Source organism: Tursiops truncatus, chromosome 18, assembly GCF_011762595.2.
Source record: "Tursiops truncatus isolate mTurTru1 chromosome 18, mTurTru1.mat.Y, whole genome shotgun sequence".
Lineage (NCBI taxonomy): Eukaryota > Metazoa > Chordata > Mammalia > Artiodactyla > Delphinidae > Tursiops > Tursiops truncatus.
This window is the reverse complement of record NC_047051.1, coordinates 6665970-6682349: the sequence shown is the minus strand read 5'-3', so window position 1 is coordinate 6682349 and position 16380 is coordinate 6665970. Positions and strand designations below refer to the sequence as shown.

General features: G+C 48.9%; 2 long non-coding RNA genes across 12 annotated transcripts in view; one reads left to right on the top strand and one right to left on the bottom strand.

Annotated features, from left to right (window-relative positions):
- Nucleotides 1–16380, bottom strand: part of LOC109550252 (uncharacterized) — a 272632-nt gene that overhangs the window by 227275 nt on the left and 28977 nt on the right. The gene's annotated exons all lie outside the window — the stretch shown is intronic.
- LOC109550251 (uncharacterized) lies at nucleotides 8306–14153 on the top strand. The gene is made up of 3 exons (XR_002176695.3): nucleotides 8306–8416; nucleotides 8598–9285; nucleotides 12969–14153. It is a non-coding gene; the product is annotated as an uncharacterized lncRNA (long non-coding RNA).

The window sequence follows — 16380 nt, the reverse complement described above, 5'->3', positions numbered from 1 at the left end:
CATACATACAGTATAGAACGCAGTTAGAGGCAATCTATAAATGAGAGCTGGTTTTGTTTGAGAAGCCTTGACCTTCGGGGTTAACCTATGGTGCTGGGACAATCGTGGGTGACATTTGATCCCTCTCTTTTCCTCCGACGCTTGGACCCATGGCTCCTGTGGGGTGACTTGGGACAGCGTTTCTCTGCCTGTACGTTTGATGAGGGGCCCTTCACGGTGCCCATGGGCTGCACGCAGGGTGCTCCACCTGGCCCCCAGGTATGATGTGTTCCCCCTCTGCTCTAACCCTTGAGGCTCCCAACTGGACCTCCGGGCAGCATGACAGCACCTGTGTTTGGAGCTCAGCATCCTGGGGGATCCAGGGAGGCCGTGGTACAGCGTGGCCAGATTCTGCAGCTGGCAACTCCTGCATCCAGTTCACCTGCAGATTCCGGGGCCTCACCTACGACACCTAACTGAGGTTCCTGGGAGTAGGCTGGAGTCTTTCGCACACTGGATTCTGACACTGGCTTTTCTCCCCGGGAAGCCGAGGGAGGCCTCTGTGTGAGCATGAATGGCCAGGAGGTATCTGCCTGTGGGCAGCTCTCCCGTCAGCAAGGAAACCCGCAGCATCGTATGATTTTTTTCCCAGAGGCACAAACACCTGCTCTGCAAGCTCTCCGCTGGGCTCCAGCTAAGGAATTGTCTTCCTCCCCTGGGCATGATGACGTGAGCTTTTTCTCCTTGGAACACCCTACCCATTTCATCAGCAAACCCTTTCCTGAAGCTTTAAGATAAGGTGAGAAATGATGGTCCTAGCTTAAACACGCGACACACATAGAGAATATGACGTATCTGTATAAACGGCACCCGAATAAGCAACAAAGTGGAGAGCATAGTGCTGACAAGAAAACCCCAGCTTCCCCGGCTGGAGGGGATGGATACACAAATGCTGGGAGAAGCGGCTTGCCCTGCCCAGGAGCGGTGCGTGACCTCACTGGAGAGGAACATCGCATCGGGAAAGAAAGGTACCAGGTGGTCCAGGCCAGATCTTCTGACTGTGAGAGACTGGGTGCTCTGACCAACACTTAAATGCTTTCCATGCTCCCATGAAATCAATGCCTTTTTTTCCCCCTGCTGAATGAATGTGGGGATGGCACCGGAATCAGAAAGATTTCTGCGGATTTCTCCTAGAATTTCCAGGGTCTGTAAATCCTGCGGCTGGCTGGGAGCCTACTTCGATTATTTTTAATGCAGAAAAGGATGTATTTGAGCATCTGGCCTAGAAATGGACTAAATCTGTCCACAGCCTAATTGGTTTGGAAAGAGCTGGAAGACAAATTGAGATTGTGGGTGTAAACAGAAGAAAAGGTGGCAGAAGGGGAGCCAGATGGATGAGCTCAGACACAAAACACACACAAACAAAAGCTGCTTGGGACACCAGAGGAGCACGTGGGCATCTGGGGCCCAGAACCGGACTGGTATGAGGGTCCTCCTTGGCTTGGAAGCGTCTAGACGCAACGTCTGGCTCCAAGGACGTTCCCTGCATCTGAAGAGCGGGAATCAAAACCAGCTTCCACAGGGGGTGATCCCTGGCCACACTGTGACAGGTGGCCCTCAATCGACCTGGGTAGTGAATTCAGAACACAAATCACAGAACCATCACTCGGTTCCTTAGAGAATTCAGGCTCGAGGCTGAGGCAGGGGCATGATGGGAGCCAGAGATTTGGAGAAGATGGCTTCTTGGTTACTATATATAATTGTGTCTGTGTGTGTAGTGTTCCAGGGCAGCCCAAGTATATTTTGTTTGCAGCCCCGTCAGCATGGTGCAGAGCATCCTGCTTGTGGGGGGACCATCAATGCTCGTTTGATGACAGTGATGCAGGTGTCTGGTGGTAGAGATCTCCTTATTTCATAACGCCTTACTGCAGCAAGGCGGGGTGAGGGGCAGGCATCGATAGTTAAACACATCTACTTCTGAACCGTACCGCGTGCTCATGAGTCAGCAGCGACCGTGAGAAGCTGTTGTCCTAAAGGCATCACTTCTATCTCCACCCAGCAGATACTTATAATGTAAAAATAATAAATTTTTCATTGGTTTACGAACACTGAAAACATCTTCTGAGAGTACATAAAAGAACCTGGGAGGGACAGGCGCGGCGAGAGACGACACCAAGCCAGGTGCCTTTAACAGCCCAACAATGAATAGTTATGCTGCCCTTTTCAGAGCTGCGACGTGTGACCCGCCCGATTAGGCCTCCGAGAGGCTCACTCTGAAGGCCCACAGTTCGTGCCATCCCTTTCATGTTTGTCATGACAAAGCTGTGTTTTCTGCGCCCGCTTTCCTTTGCAGTTTGCACCCTGTGCAGTCAAATTCCATGCTTCCAAAATGAAAAATACAACTGCCAGTTTTCATCTCTGGGGGAAATGAGTCTTATTTCTCCCATAAATCACGAGCACGCTTCAGCTGTGAACAGAGCATTAGCAACTCTACAAGTAAATTAACTTCAGTTCCTGGTGAGACCCGAGGTTGCTGAGGGTGATTGGGGAATTTTGATTTAGGGAAGGGGAGGCAGGTGGCTTCACAGTGGTTGTGAGGTGCAACCATTTCCAGCTGAAGGCAGGACGTTCACGCCTCTGCCGCTTTGACTAGGGGTGGCCCATGTGCGTGCCTGATGTCACAGGGTAATTATCAAGGGCACCGCTCTCACTCTACAAGTGTCCCGTTTAGGTTGATGGACTATATCATCAGTCTAATTAAACTGCAGATGAAATAAGGAGAAAAAGCTTGTTTTGTGATAGAAGCCAGGCAGACACAAAAGGCCACGTATTATGTGATTCCAATCACACGAGTTATCCCTAACAGGCAAATCACAGAGAGAGAAAGGAGGTGTGCGGTTGCCAGGGGCTCGGCATGCTGGGGGGAAGTGGGGGGTGACAGCTAATGGGGGCGACAGGCTTCTTTTTGGGGGGAGGAAAAGGTTCTAAAGTTGATTGTGGTGATGGTTACAAGACTCTGAATATACTAAAACCACTGAATCATACACTTTAAATGGGTGAATTATATCACATATGAATTCATATATTAGATATTGTATAATGTATGAATGTATGAATTGTATAATGTATGTATAATTCATATATCATACAATTCATGTAATATATAAACATATGAATTGTATATATTCATACACAGGAATATATTGTATAATATATGTATAATTATATGTATAATATATTGTATAATATATGAATTCAAGCTGCTATATTGAAACAAAAGCTTAAAAAGAGTTAAACCGGGGTGGAGGGAGGAATAAATTAGGAGATTGGGGTGAACATATACACACTACTATATATAAAATAGATAACATATACACACTACTATATATAAAATAGATAATCAACAAGGACCTACTGTATAGCACGGGGAACTCTACTCAGTATTCTGTAATAACCTACATGGGAAAAGAATCTAAAAAAGAGTGGATATGTGTATATGTATAACTGATCCACTTTGCTGTACGCCTGAAACTAACACAACATTGTAAATCAGCCCTAATAAAATATTTTTTAAAAAGAGTTAAACCGCAGAAATACCGGAAGAGAAAGACAGAAAAAATCTTGGGCCCTGTGTTTCTGCCGGCGAGAAACACTCTGCACTTGAAAGGCTGGTCCCTCTGAGGAGAGGCTGTCTTCGCTTTGAGGGCATGTGGTAACCCCTGCTGGCCTCTAGGGGGCCCCACGCCACAACGCCTGCGTTTTTCTGAGACTTGCTGGTGCAAGAAAGGGAGTGTGAGCTTCCCCACGGCCACCGCGGAGAGTCGAGGTGTGTGCGTTTGCCTTTAGAAGATGGAGGGGTTGGTGGCGGACCAGCATCCTGAAGGTGGGGAAGGCAGGTGCACAGAGCCCAGCGGCAGCGGGTGGCTGCAGGGAAGGTGGCAGGAGATCCTGATCGGGACCTGCCCGGCTTTGCTCACGCCCATGGCCAGTGGGCTCCCATTTAGGGAGGGGAAGGGAGGAGTTCCAGGGCAGCGGGGGTGGGGGAGGTAGTTTTGGGGGATAGGAGTTTGTCCCCCCAGGGGAATTAAGCCCATTATTCTACATGTAGCACAGAGTCAGAGTGGGGACAGATCTGCCCAGTTAGGTTGGGAAACTGTAGGACGCACAGGACAACCACGAAGGGTCCACTTGACGAGAGGACCCTCAGGCCACATCCTCTGAAAGAGATAATGGGACCTGGAATGCATCCCAGGCCCCATCCAGCCACCAGCACTGGGATCCTCATTCAGGGGAACGGAGCTGAACTTGAAACTTGGGAGAAGACTGAAAATTTACCTTGTGATGAAGACAGAAAATTTATCTTTACATTTTTATATCCTCACCCCCTCGGACAGGGTCTGGCACTCAGCAGTGGCTGTTTGGACGGATGGATAGATGGCTGGATGGGTGAACAGCACACACCGGGCTCAGATGAGCAGAAAAGGCTACCAGGGCTGCACGGTGTCCCAGCTGAAGGCCAGGGTATTACACGTGGGTCACCAACAGAGGGCGCTGTACGCCTGAAAGAGCAAGGCCAGGCCCGGGGCCAGAAGCCTGCTGGGCGCAGGGGTGGTGGAGCTCTGGCTCCCTGCAGACCAAAGGTGGAGATGGGGCGCTCAAACGTGGGAGCTGGGGCAGGCACTGAACCCCAATATCCACACACGTGGGGCGGGGAGGAGACAGACGCGTTCTCCTGCCTGGGCACTTCCTCAGCATTACGAAAGGAAGCCAACCGCCTGGGCCCAGAGCAGGATCCACGGCGGGTCTGTTCACCTGTGCGCCCCCCAGCATCCTGAACGAGGGCCGGCACACGGAAGGCACACAGTCACTGTTTCTCAAGTGGAATGAATTAATGAAGGCGCCTAGGAGGACGAGATCGCAGCTGGACCGTACTGTTCTTAGACTGTATCTAAGCGTAGTGGGCTGGCCAAAAAGTTCCTTCGGGTGTTTCCGTAAAACCTTGTGTGCCTTGTGTACCAGAGTTACACATCAACCCCCATAAACCACTGGGTGGGGTCTGTACCTGGGCTGGTCTTTCCACTGGATGGAGCTTGACAAGACCAAGGGGGGCCCAGCGTCATAAGAAGGACCGTTTCTGGGCGATCAATCCCTACTCACCCGCCCTCCCTGCTCCCCGAACCACATACACAGACACAGGGCAGACAAAGCAGAGGAGGAACGGCAGGGAAAGTAGCGCAAAGCCCTCCCGTGAGGGCTGGCACGTGAGGCCACAACATCTTCACGTGAGCGATCCCAATTCCTCCGACATCCTGAGAGTCTGGGATGGTGGGACCACTGGGGATCCAGGAGTGAATGAAACGGAGCTGCGCAGATGTGCTGCGGAGCCCTCATCACTGCGTTCCCTGCTCTTGCACGCCCCTGGGTCTATTTCTTTCTGCAACGCAAGTCCTTGGCTTTACTGTCCTTCTTTACCGTGGTCAAGGAAAGGGGGCACTGAGCCGCGAGGGGGCCGCCTGGGAACTCGCCTCCCGGGCCGAGGGCGAAGCTCGCACCGGCCTCAGGCCCGCGCTGCAGGCGGCAGCCTCACCCGCTGGAGGGCGGCTCAAGGACAGATGTGAAACCAAACCACAAGAGTGGTGCCTCCCAGGGAGCAGGAGATTGTGCCGAAGGCGCTGGCTGCTGCAGACGCCAGTGGAAGAGGAAGAGGACCTGAAAGCGTTCTTTTTTCTCTTGTGGGTTTGGAGCGCTCTGTAAGCTGGAGCTGCTGAAAGCACTCGCGGGCTCGCTGTTTCTGGTTTTAAATTCTCCTGGGACGAGCTCCACAGAAATTCAGGGCTTTAGCACCGACAGGAAAAAGAGTAAGAACTTCAAAGTCTCCCTTCATTTAGTGAGAAGAAACTGTGGTGGCGAGTGACTGGCTCCTACCTCCACACACACACACACACACACAGTCCCTCACACACACACGTTCAGTCTCACACACGTGTACACACGCGCACATTCAGTCTCACACACATGCACTTTGTCTCACACACACACGTTCAGTCTCACACACATGCACACACACATGCACACACATTCAGTCTCACACACACACGCACGTTCAGTCTCACACACACGCAGTCACACACACGCACTTTCAGTCTCACATACACATGCACACACACGCACACACACATTCAGTCTCACACACACGCACGCACACAGACACAGGAGAAAGAGAGCAGTAAGGATGACCCTGCCCATCCCTCTGGCATCTCGCTGTGGCTACTCAGCTCAGAGGACCAGCTTGTCCCCTGGTGGGTGTCCCCACGGAGCCCCAACCATGCGGTGTCTCCCACCCCTCGAGAACCTGGAAACGGTGCTTAGAGCGAAACTAGAAAAATCCACACGGAAAAGATGGGATTAGCCCTCTGTGGGACTTGCTGGTAAACATGTGACCAAAGAAACTGGAATCACTCAACACTCGAGGTGGGTCGACGAGGAAAACGGGCCTGTGCGACGTGGACGCAGCGGCTCCATCAGGGCCCGTTCGGAGAAGGGCCGGGAGAACCCCCAGGTGACTCCGGAGCCTAGAGCTCCAGAAGAGAGGGAAGAAGAGGAGACAGGGAATCAGCGAAGACAAACTGACCTGCGCCCCACCTCTCTGCACCCCCCAGCAGGGTCGAAGGGCCTGGCCGGACCCCCAGAAGCTGCCCAGAGTGCGGCGGGGAGGAGGGGTCCACCCCAGTGCCGAGCGGGGGCCTTTCTGAAGCTGGACCACGGCCAGCGTCCGTCTCCTGCCCAGGGCTCTGCTACAAGGGACAGCACACTGGACAGAGGGGGCCTCCCCTTCTCGGTTGCATTTCTCCCTGGAAATAGGGAAGCCCTTGCCCTGGCGATGGAGCGGGTGCAGTGTAGCCAGTGAGTCAGGCCTCATGATGAGGGGCAGTAGAACCTTCTGTCAGTTTCTAGGGATGCTTTACTAATGACCACAAACTGGCAGCTTAGAACGACACAGATTCCCCTGTCTCCACCATGATTCTGGAGGCCGAAAGTCCAAACTCAAGGTGTTGGCCAGACCCTGCAGCCGCTGGAGGCCCCAGAGGAGGACCCCTGCCTTCCTCTCCCAGCTGCCTGGGCTTGGGCTGACCACTCCAGCCTCTGCTTCATCTTCTCGCGCCTTTTCTCCCCCGTGTGTCCGTGTCCCAGACCTCCCTCTGCTCTTATAAGGACACCTGTCATGGGACTTCGGACCCACTCTAAATCCAAAGTGATTTCATCGCTAGATCTTAAGCTTAAATACATCTGCAAAGGCATTTTTCCCAGGTTAAGTCTACAGTCACAGGTTCTGGGAGTTGGGACTTGGGCGTACGTTTTGGGGGCCTCAGTTCCACCCACCACACAGAGGCACATCAGGGTCCCGGGCCTGCCATGGGATGCCAGCATCTGGAGGGGGCACACCTGGAGGAGCGCCAACCCATGGGACTGCCTGGGGGCAAACTGCCTTCGCCAAGGGTGCCCCTCCCTGTCACATCTGGCTCTTATTTTAAACCGATTTTGCTGGCCAGTTCAGTTCCACCTTTGGATCTAGAAAAGCACGTGTCTAGGGCCTCTGCTCGGACTACACGCTCAGCCTTGAGGGTCACACCACCTAAGAGATGGAACCTACTTTAACAAACAGTGTGAGGAATTTCTCCTCCACGGCTCACATCTCAGCCACCCCCTAGGAAGGAGCTCCTGGAGAGGGCTGGGTGCGCTCAGATGTGCAGTCAACGAGAGGCCAGGGTGAACGCTTTCATAAAAACCACAATTTCCTCACCTTTTCCCCTAAGGGGAGCATAAATAGGGATCGTCCTGACTCTGCCAATCCTGGGTCTCCCTTCTGCTTCGGCCTTCAGCCCTGACGGTGGCGGCCAGCTCCCCAAGGGGTGGCGGCTTCTGCCTGAACAGGACTGGCCTCGGGGCAGCTGCCGGGCCCAGGGAGCAGCTCTGCCAGCGCCCAGCAGGCCAGAAGCAGATGCTGAAAGTCCACAGCCACCCAGAGGCAGGGGTTAAGACCCCAGAGTCAGGAATCAGGGGTTGGGTCCTAGCTGTTCTGCTGCCCAGGTACACGATCATGGGCACGTTCCTCAACCTCCCGACCTTCACCTGAAAAATGAAGATTGTAAATCTTCCAGGTAAGCTACTTAACGTTATGTGTGCCTGGCTCCCAGGGTGTGTTCAAAACATGCTTGTTGTTCTGGTTACGATTATAAAGAGAGAGGAAATTCACCGATCACACCCCTTTATCTGGCCTCTCAGAGCTCAGTGCTAATGGACTGGAAACTGAATTGTGAACCACTCACTTCCAACCCAGGAATTCTTCCACTTTCTCACCTATTTGCCATTAGAGATTTTTTTCTTTCTTTTCAATCACCCAGAGACACTGAGAGTTTCTCCTGACGGTCTGATTTAGGTAAAACGCAAGGTTGGTTTTCTAGTTCTAAGAAGCCAAGAGGAAGGAAGCTATTAGAAAATCCTCTGCCTTGTCTCCTAACCGCCGTCCTGGCTATCGGGAAGGATTTCTGTCTACCGCCTTCTCAATCCGCAGCTCCCTCTCTGCGTCCTCTGAATGGGAACTAATTTCTTTCCAACAGGGTGGCCTGTGGAACTTCCGGCAGAAGGCCTGGCAGATAAAGCTCCACTCCTGAGGCCGTGGAAGAAAAGACCAAATGCCTCTCACAAGTAGGGTCCCGGCGACCTCAAGAGACGGCCCAGCACACCACCTTCGCTCCTGTCCTTGTTCCACAGTTAGGTTGCAACCTGCCTCTCCTCACCTCCCCCAGCCCCGCCTGAACGGACCTGGTCCACCTACCCGCAACTGACCCCCACTCACCCTCCCCCCACCCCGGTCACGCTGCTTTTCTTTCTTTCCCTCAAATGCCCCAAGGATGCCCCAGGGCCTTTGAACTTGCTGTGCCTGCCGGCAGATGCATTCTCCCCGGGATCTGTGCAAGGCTGGCTCCCTTTCATCCCTCAGGTCTGTCCTCAGAAGTCACCTCCTCAGAGGTTATGCCACCATGCTTCATTTGCAAGTCAAGCAGCCTGTTTTATTGTCTTCACAACGCCTCTCTGTACTTTGAATTGTCTTATTTATGTGTTTACAAGTTTCTTGTCTGTCTTCTCCGAGGAGGACAAAGCTGTTGAGTGGTACACACTGTAAAGTTCCCGAGCGCAGAGGATGACGCGCTGGGAGGAGAGAGGATGCGGGGGGGACCTCATGGACACGGTGGCTACCAACGGCGCTGCTGTTTGGGTCGCTGAAGGATGGGAACGGCATTGCGGGTGAGGCACCAGCACACGCGACGGCTCCGGGGGCGGCACGAAGGTGAAGCTTTGGGGCCCGGAAGTCCACACCGGGGTTTCGCAGAGAGACGTTACTACTGTTACTCTATAGCAACGTCAAGGGCAGCCGTGGGCAAGGTGGAGGGGAGCGCAGGAGACGGCAGGCGTGGAGACCCTGGGCTCCCAGCCTGTGCTGGAGCAGGAAATGAGTCACCAGAGGCTCCTCGAAGGAGAGCCCACAGTCAAGCTACAAGCCCTGACTTCCACATAGAGGGGGGCATGATTAAGTGCTGAGGGGGCGGGCGGGTGAGTCAATCAGAAAGGGTGGGAAAGGCGAGCTCTGGCAGAGCTGGTCCCGCCTTGGCGACAGCGCGCATCTGTGTGTCTGCCTGGAGTCAAGGTTGCTGCCGCTCAGGAGCAGATCTTCCGCAGTTTCCTCTCTTTATGGGATTAAGCTGAACTGTTCACTCCCTCACCTGTGCTTTAAGGAAACCGCGAGGGTTATCCGGCTAATCTTTCCAAAGGTCTGTGTAGACCCTCTGTACAGAATGCACCAAAGGTGACTGGAATTGTGATACTGTATCTTGAATTTATGTGGTTATTTTGAAAGCCTGGAGAGCCTTATTGATGAGGGAGTGGATTTTCTCATAGTATAATTCAACTTTCATTTCTTTGCCTCCAGAGACTATACATAAAGTGAACTCTGAACTCAATATCTTAATCGGGATCATTTATTCAATTACTGGGTTGTAAATCTTTTTATTATTCAGTTGCACAAGTTCTTGATATGTTCTAAATACAAATCCTTTGTCAGGTATCTACCTGTGTATCTACCTACAGATGTCTCTATCTATCATCTATCTATCTACCTATCTATTATCTATCTATCTACCTACCTATCTATTACCTATCTATCATATCTATGATCTATTTGTAGATATCCCTATCTACCTATCTATCACAATTTTTTCCCCAATCTATGGCCTACCTATTAATTTTCTCACAGTGGCTTTTGATGGGCAGGACATTTGAATTTTATGAAGTCAATGCTTCATAAAAGAAAACACTGGTTAGTGTTCTCTGTGTCTCATCTGAGTAAAGTTTGCCTATCCTAAGCTTGCAAAGATACTCTCCTATGCATACTTCTGAAACCTCTATAGTTTTGGCTTTTACATTCAGGTTTCATAATTAGTTTGGGGTATGGTGTGAAGTAAGGTCAAGATTTATTTTTTTCTATATGGACATCCAGCTGTTCTAGCACCATGTACGGAAGAGACTTTACCCCATGGAATTGCTTTGGCAGCTATACTGAATACAAGCTAACCATGTACCATTGAGGGTCTATTAATCCCACTGATGTCTAGGTATATCCTTACGCCAACACCATACTTTCTTGATGAATGCACCTTTATAGTAACACTTGACATTTTGTTCAGAATTGTTACTACTTGACGGTTTATAGTTAATTTATAGTAACTTTTGAATCTCATTCAAAATTGTTCGGCTATTCTAAGTTCCCTGTTCTCTATAAATTTTATTTTTTTTAAGATTTTTTTTTTTTGATGTGGACCATCTTTAAAGTCTTTATAGAATTTGTTACAGTATTGTCTCTGTTCTATGCCTCAGTTTTTTGGCCATGAAGCATGTGGGATCTTAGCTCCCGGACCAGGGATTGAACCCACATCCCCTGCACTGGAAGGCAAAGTCCCAACCAATGGACCTCCCCAGGGATGTCCCCTTTATTTATAAATTTTAGAATCAGCTTGTAAATTTCTACAATAAAAGCCTTCTTGGATGTGAATGGGATTTTGCATTGAATCTATAGAACAATATGGGGAGAAATGACATCATAACAATATCGCCTTCCAACCTGTGGACAACCTACTTATTTGGATCTTCTTTAATTTCTCTCAGAAGAGAGGTTGGAAGGTGGTCGGAGGCTGGAAGAAGGGGCATCCCTGGGTCTGTTCCGTCCAAATACCACTGAAGCAAGAGCAGATCTGTGGGTCCGCCGGGTGCACTGCCTGTTGTTAACTAGTTTTGGTATCAGTGTCTATCATTCAAGGTTGAATCAGAGAAACAGAATTAGTAGGAGATACATTAAGAGATTTATTGCAAGGAATATGTGATTGTGGGAGCAGGTGAGGCAAGTCTGAAATCCAGATATTAATATAGACACTCAAGCTTTCTTATGATTGGTGTATATATGTTATATATTTTCCCATAATTTTAACCTATTTATACCTTTATATTTAAAATACGTCTCTTATAAATAGAATAAAATTTGATCTTGCTTTCTTTATCCAGCCTGACAGTCCCCTTCAATTGAAGTATTTAGTCCACTTAAACTTAGTGTAACTTTTGAGATCTTTGTGTTTAAGTCTAATACCTTCCTATTTTTTTCTGTTGGTCCCATCTGATACCTCTCTCTCTCTTTGTTGCCCTTCCTGATTTCTTTTGATTACCTGAGTATTTCTTAGTATTCAGTTTTTCTTTTTTTAATTGGCTTTTTAACTGAAACTATTTATTTATTTATTTATAATGTATTAATTAAATACCTGATGTCTTCATTGGAAATAAGTTCCTCAAATCTCACATCGGCCATGAGATTCTCTGAGAAGGTGGCATGAGCTAAACACTGAGTACAGGAAGAGTCAGGGACCTCTAGGGGACTAACTGTAAGACGCTCTGCCACAATGCGTGAGAAGAAAGGAGGACTGATCAGAGGGCTGGAGGGAGAACCGGAGGAAAGCAGGGTGTTGGAAGTACAGGCAGACAAGAGTCTCAAGACAGAGGTGGTTGGTGGTCAAGAGGTGACTTGAATAGACATCCCTCCAAGGACATACAAATGGCCCATATGCACATGAAAAGAGGCTCAACACCACTAATGATTAGACACATGCAAATCAAAATCACAATGAAGATACCACTTCACAGAAATTACAATGGCTATTATCCACCCCATGTCCCCCTCCAAAAAAACCCAGAGAATAAATATTGGCAAGGATGTGGAGAAATTCGAACTCTCACACGTTGCTGGTGGAAATGTAAAATGGTCCAACCACTGTGGAAGACTGTAGAGCAGTTTCCCCCAAAATTAAACACGAAATTGTGACATGATCCAACAACTCCACTTCTAGTTATAAACCCCAAAGAACTGAAAGCAGGGACTGGAACAGATATTTGTACACCAATGTTTACAGCAACATTATCCACAACAGCCAAAAGGTGGAAACAAGTCAAAAGGGCACTGTCGGATGACTGAACAAACAAAATGTGGTACACATACAAAGTAATGTTATTTAGCCTTAAAAAGGAATTCGATTCTGATACATGCTACAACATAGATGAACTCTGAAGACACTATGCTAAGTGAAATAAACCAGACACAAAAGGACAAGTATTATACCTAGAATACGCGAATCCATAGAGACAAAATGTAGAATAGTGGTTACCACAGCCTGGATGGAAGGCAGAATGGGGAACTGTTTAATGGATACAGAATTTCCGTTGGGGATGATGAAAAAGTTCTGGAGATGGATGGTAATGAGAATTACTCAAAAGTGTTAATGTACTTAATGCCACTGAACTATACGCTTTAAAATGGTTAAAATGGTAACTTTTACGTTACGTATATTTTACTACAATAATAAATAATAAGCACCGCATTCCTTCTTTTATAGAAAGAAACAGCACAGATACCAAGGAACTTGCTCAAAGTTGTACTCGGGGTGGGGGGCCAGAACCAGAATTTGCACACAGAGCGAGTTCAAAATCTACTGTCTGTTCACCTGAAACAAAAAGACTGCCAGATATATTTCTCCAGCAAAGGTGGGTTTATTTGAGATCAGCAGAGGATGGCAATTTGGGGTCTGCAACCATGGTGAGCTACGAGGGCAAGTCCCTGCACAGCAAGGGAATGAAAATGCTTTTATAAAGAGGAAGAGGGAGCTGGGAGGGCTGAAGTAAACAGAGTCCATGGCTTTTCATTGGCTGAGCCCTGGCCTGGGAAGAAGCGGAGTCTTCCTTCTTCCTATTGGGTTCTGCTGTTCTCACAGGATGTGAGAGCTCCCCCTCTGGGCTCCTGACTCTTTTTCATTGAGGTTTCTGTTTATTAATTTTTGACAAGTCTTAATTATTCACTACATTGTCTCGTTCCAAGATATTTACTGTGGTAATGTTTATAACAGCAGAAAGGTACCTTTTGATATCTTTTCCTTGAAACTTTTTCTGTAAGAAATAGCTTGCCCTCTTGAGAATTCATCACACACATCACCCCGTTAGCATTAAAGGCATTGAGGAATCTAAAAAAATCCCTCTCAGGCACTTTGCCAGTCGGTATTCTTCCTCAAAACCCAGATCCTTAGTCTAATCATGAGGAAACATCAGACAAACCCAAATTAAGGAACATTCTACAAAATATCTGGACAGCACTCTTCAGAACTGTCAAGGTCGTGATAAACAAGGAGAGACTGAGAAACTGTCAAAGACTGGAGAGACTATGGGGACGCGAAGACTAAGTGCCGGGTGGGATCCTGGGCTGGATCCTGGAACTGAAGAAGGACATTAATGGACAAACTGATGAAACCCAAATATGGCTGGAGTCTAATCGGCGGTACTGACCAATGTTAATTCCTTAGCTTTGACAAAGCTACCACGATCATGAAAGATGCTAATATTAGTGGAAACCACATGGAGGAAATATAGGAATTCTGTATTGCAACTTGTCTTTAAAACTAGAATTATTACAAAATATAAAAGTTTATTTAAAAAGGAAATGTGTTTTTAAAATAAAGATAAATATTTGACTGACTGGATTTCTTTTAGAAATACAGAGGAATCATTTTCTTGATAATAATAAAATTAAAAGTGAAAAAGTGAGGCTTTTGGAAAAGTGGAATAACTTCTTCAGGGTTGAGGCTACAAAACTAAAGCCACAGAGAATCACAAACATCACAGAGTCAGAACTGGTCCTTCTAATAAAGATTAAAGTAAACATCAAGGGCTTCCCTGGTGGCGCAGTGGTTGAAAGTCCGCCTGCCGATGCAGGGGACGCGGGTTCGTGTCCCGGTCCGGGAAGATCCCACATGCCGCGGAGTGGCTGGGCCCGTGAGCCATGGCCGCTGAGCCTGTGCGTCCGGAGCCTGTGCTCCGCAACGGGAGAGGCCACAACAGTGAGAGGCCCGAGTACCGCAAAAAAAAAAAAAAAAAAAAAAAAAAAAAAAAGGTACCTTTCTTGTGTATTCTTTGTTTTCCTGTATGTTTTCATCCCAATCCTATTTGCTGACTGGATGTCTGAGTCTGTCCTCAACGTTTTGAAGCTGGCTCAGCAATGAAGGGTCTTGGCCTTTTCCTGCTCCTTCGATACAAGCACCCGCTGTGGTGCTAGCTGCAGGGGGAGGGGCCGGAGTCTCCAAGGAGATGAATATAGGCCCCTGCTCTCGAGCTCACCTTTAGTTGGAGAGACAAGGTACTGCAGACTGAACCAACTTGGTTTCATGTTGGTCGGGTCCTTTCTGGTGGATGACGGTGGCTTCAGTGACCCAGGATGCATGGAAGGACGCAGGTGCCTCCTGCCAACCCCCACCCCACCCCCACCAGGTGGTGGGCTGCAGTAAGAGCCATATTCCCAAACGTGAGGCAACTTCTGTCCGCAAGCAGGTAGAACCCCAACCAGTCTCTCCAGCGTCATTTTGGTGAAGTCCCTGCACTCTGTTCTTTCAGGCTCTCTAACAGACACCTGGCATGAAAGCTTCACTAGAGGCAAATGCAACTGTATCCCGGCAATAAATCAGCTCAATCAAATCAGATGGCAGAAGCCTCCAGCCAAGTGGGATTGAGACCTCAGCTCCCTCTCTTCTGCCCGTGACAGGACAGCAGTGCCTGTACACGTCTTTGGATACTGACCATTCTAGAAGTGAAAAATTGCTTCCACATCCCTTAGCCAAAGAGCAAGGCCTCTGGCGTAGACGGCAATAAGGATGTTGGAAGTTGCTGCAGCCCCTCTGGGTGGTGAACTTTTCATGTTTGATCACCACCCTAGATGAGTGAGTTCCTGACCAAGATACTTCAGATGCTAACTAAAAGCTCTAGGCTGTGGATTAAAATTTATTTACACACAGATGTTATCCTGTTAGAGAAAATATAACATGGAAAAGGAAATAACCATAATATAGTATGGCAGGAGAACCCAAATACGTAGGTGGATGACGACTGGGGGAGGCTCACGATGGGGGCTTAGAGAAGTTTCCAGAGAAGGCACTCTTCAGCAGAGCTCCAGAGGATAAGAGGCCACTGATCAGGGGCCGAGGGGAGACAGGGATTCCAGGTCGAGGGGGCAGCCGTGGAAGGACACAGAGGGAGGAACGGGGTCAGGGAGAGGCCGGGCATCAGGGAGCACAGAGGGCAGGGCTGGTGGAAACAGGGACCGGAAAGGCGAGGGAGTGCAAGTCTTGAAGGCGTTGGACACTAACCAATCTCAAGGCCTTGAACAACAAAGAGCTTTATTTGGGGGTCTTAAGAATTGCAATTCGGGAGACACAGATTCGGGTAAACCGAAGAGTCAGGGGCTTATAAAGGCAAAAGCCACGAGGCTGTTCTCCGACACAAGAAATGAATATTTGTCATAAGGGACCGGGTAGGGGCCTGATAAGCAGATAGGCTATCATGAGCAGGGTAAGGGTCTGATACGTATCTTGAGTTTCTGGCGGATGTTCTGGATGTCTTCGTTAGGACAAGCGGTCAAAAGTTCAGATTCCACCCCGGCTGAGATGCGCGTAAGCCTCACTGCCTCAGCGGCCGCACTGTAGAGAGCTCTCTTAGCAACACCAACTCCATTCCGATTTTCGTTTCACAAAGGTCACCCCAGAGAGACGAACGTGGATTTGGAAGCCATGAGATGTGCAGTAGAATTTAAAATGCATGCTCAGAGTTCTAGAAGATGTTGTGGAAAAACCTGAACGAACATTTTGGCCATCCCAATATTTTAGAGTGATATCTCCGGCCGTCACATGGAAGGAAGGTGGGAAAAGGAACCGGAGTCAGGGTTAGACCAGTTAGAACTTGCGGCAATGGTTCAGGTAAGTGATGCTGCCA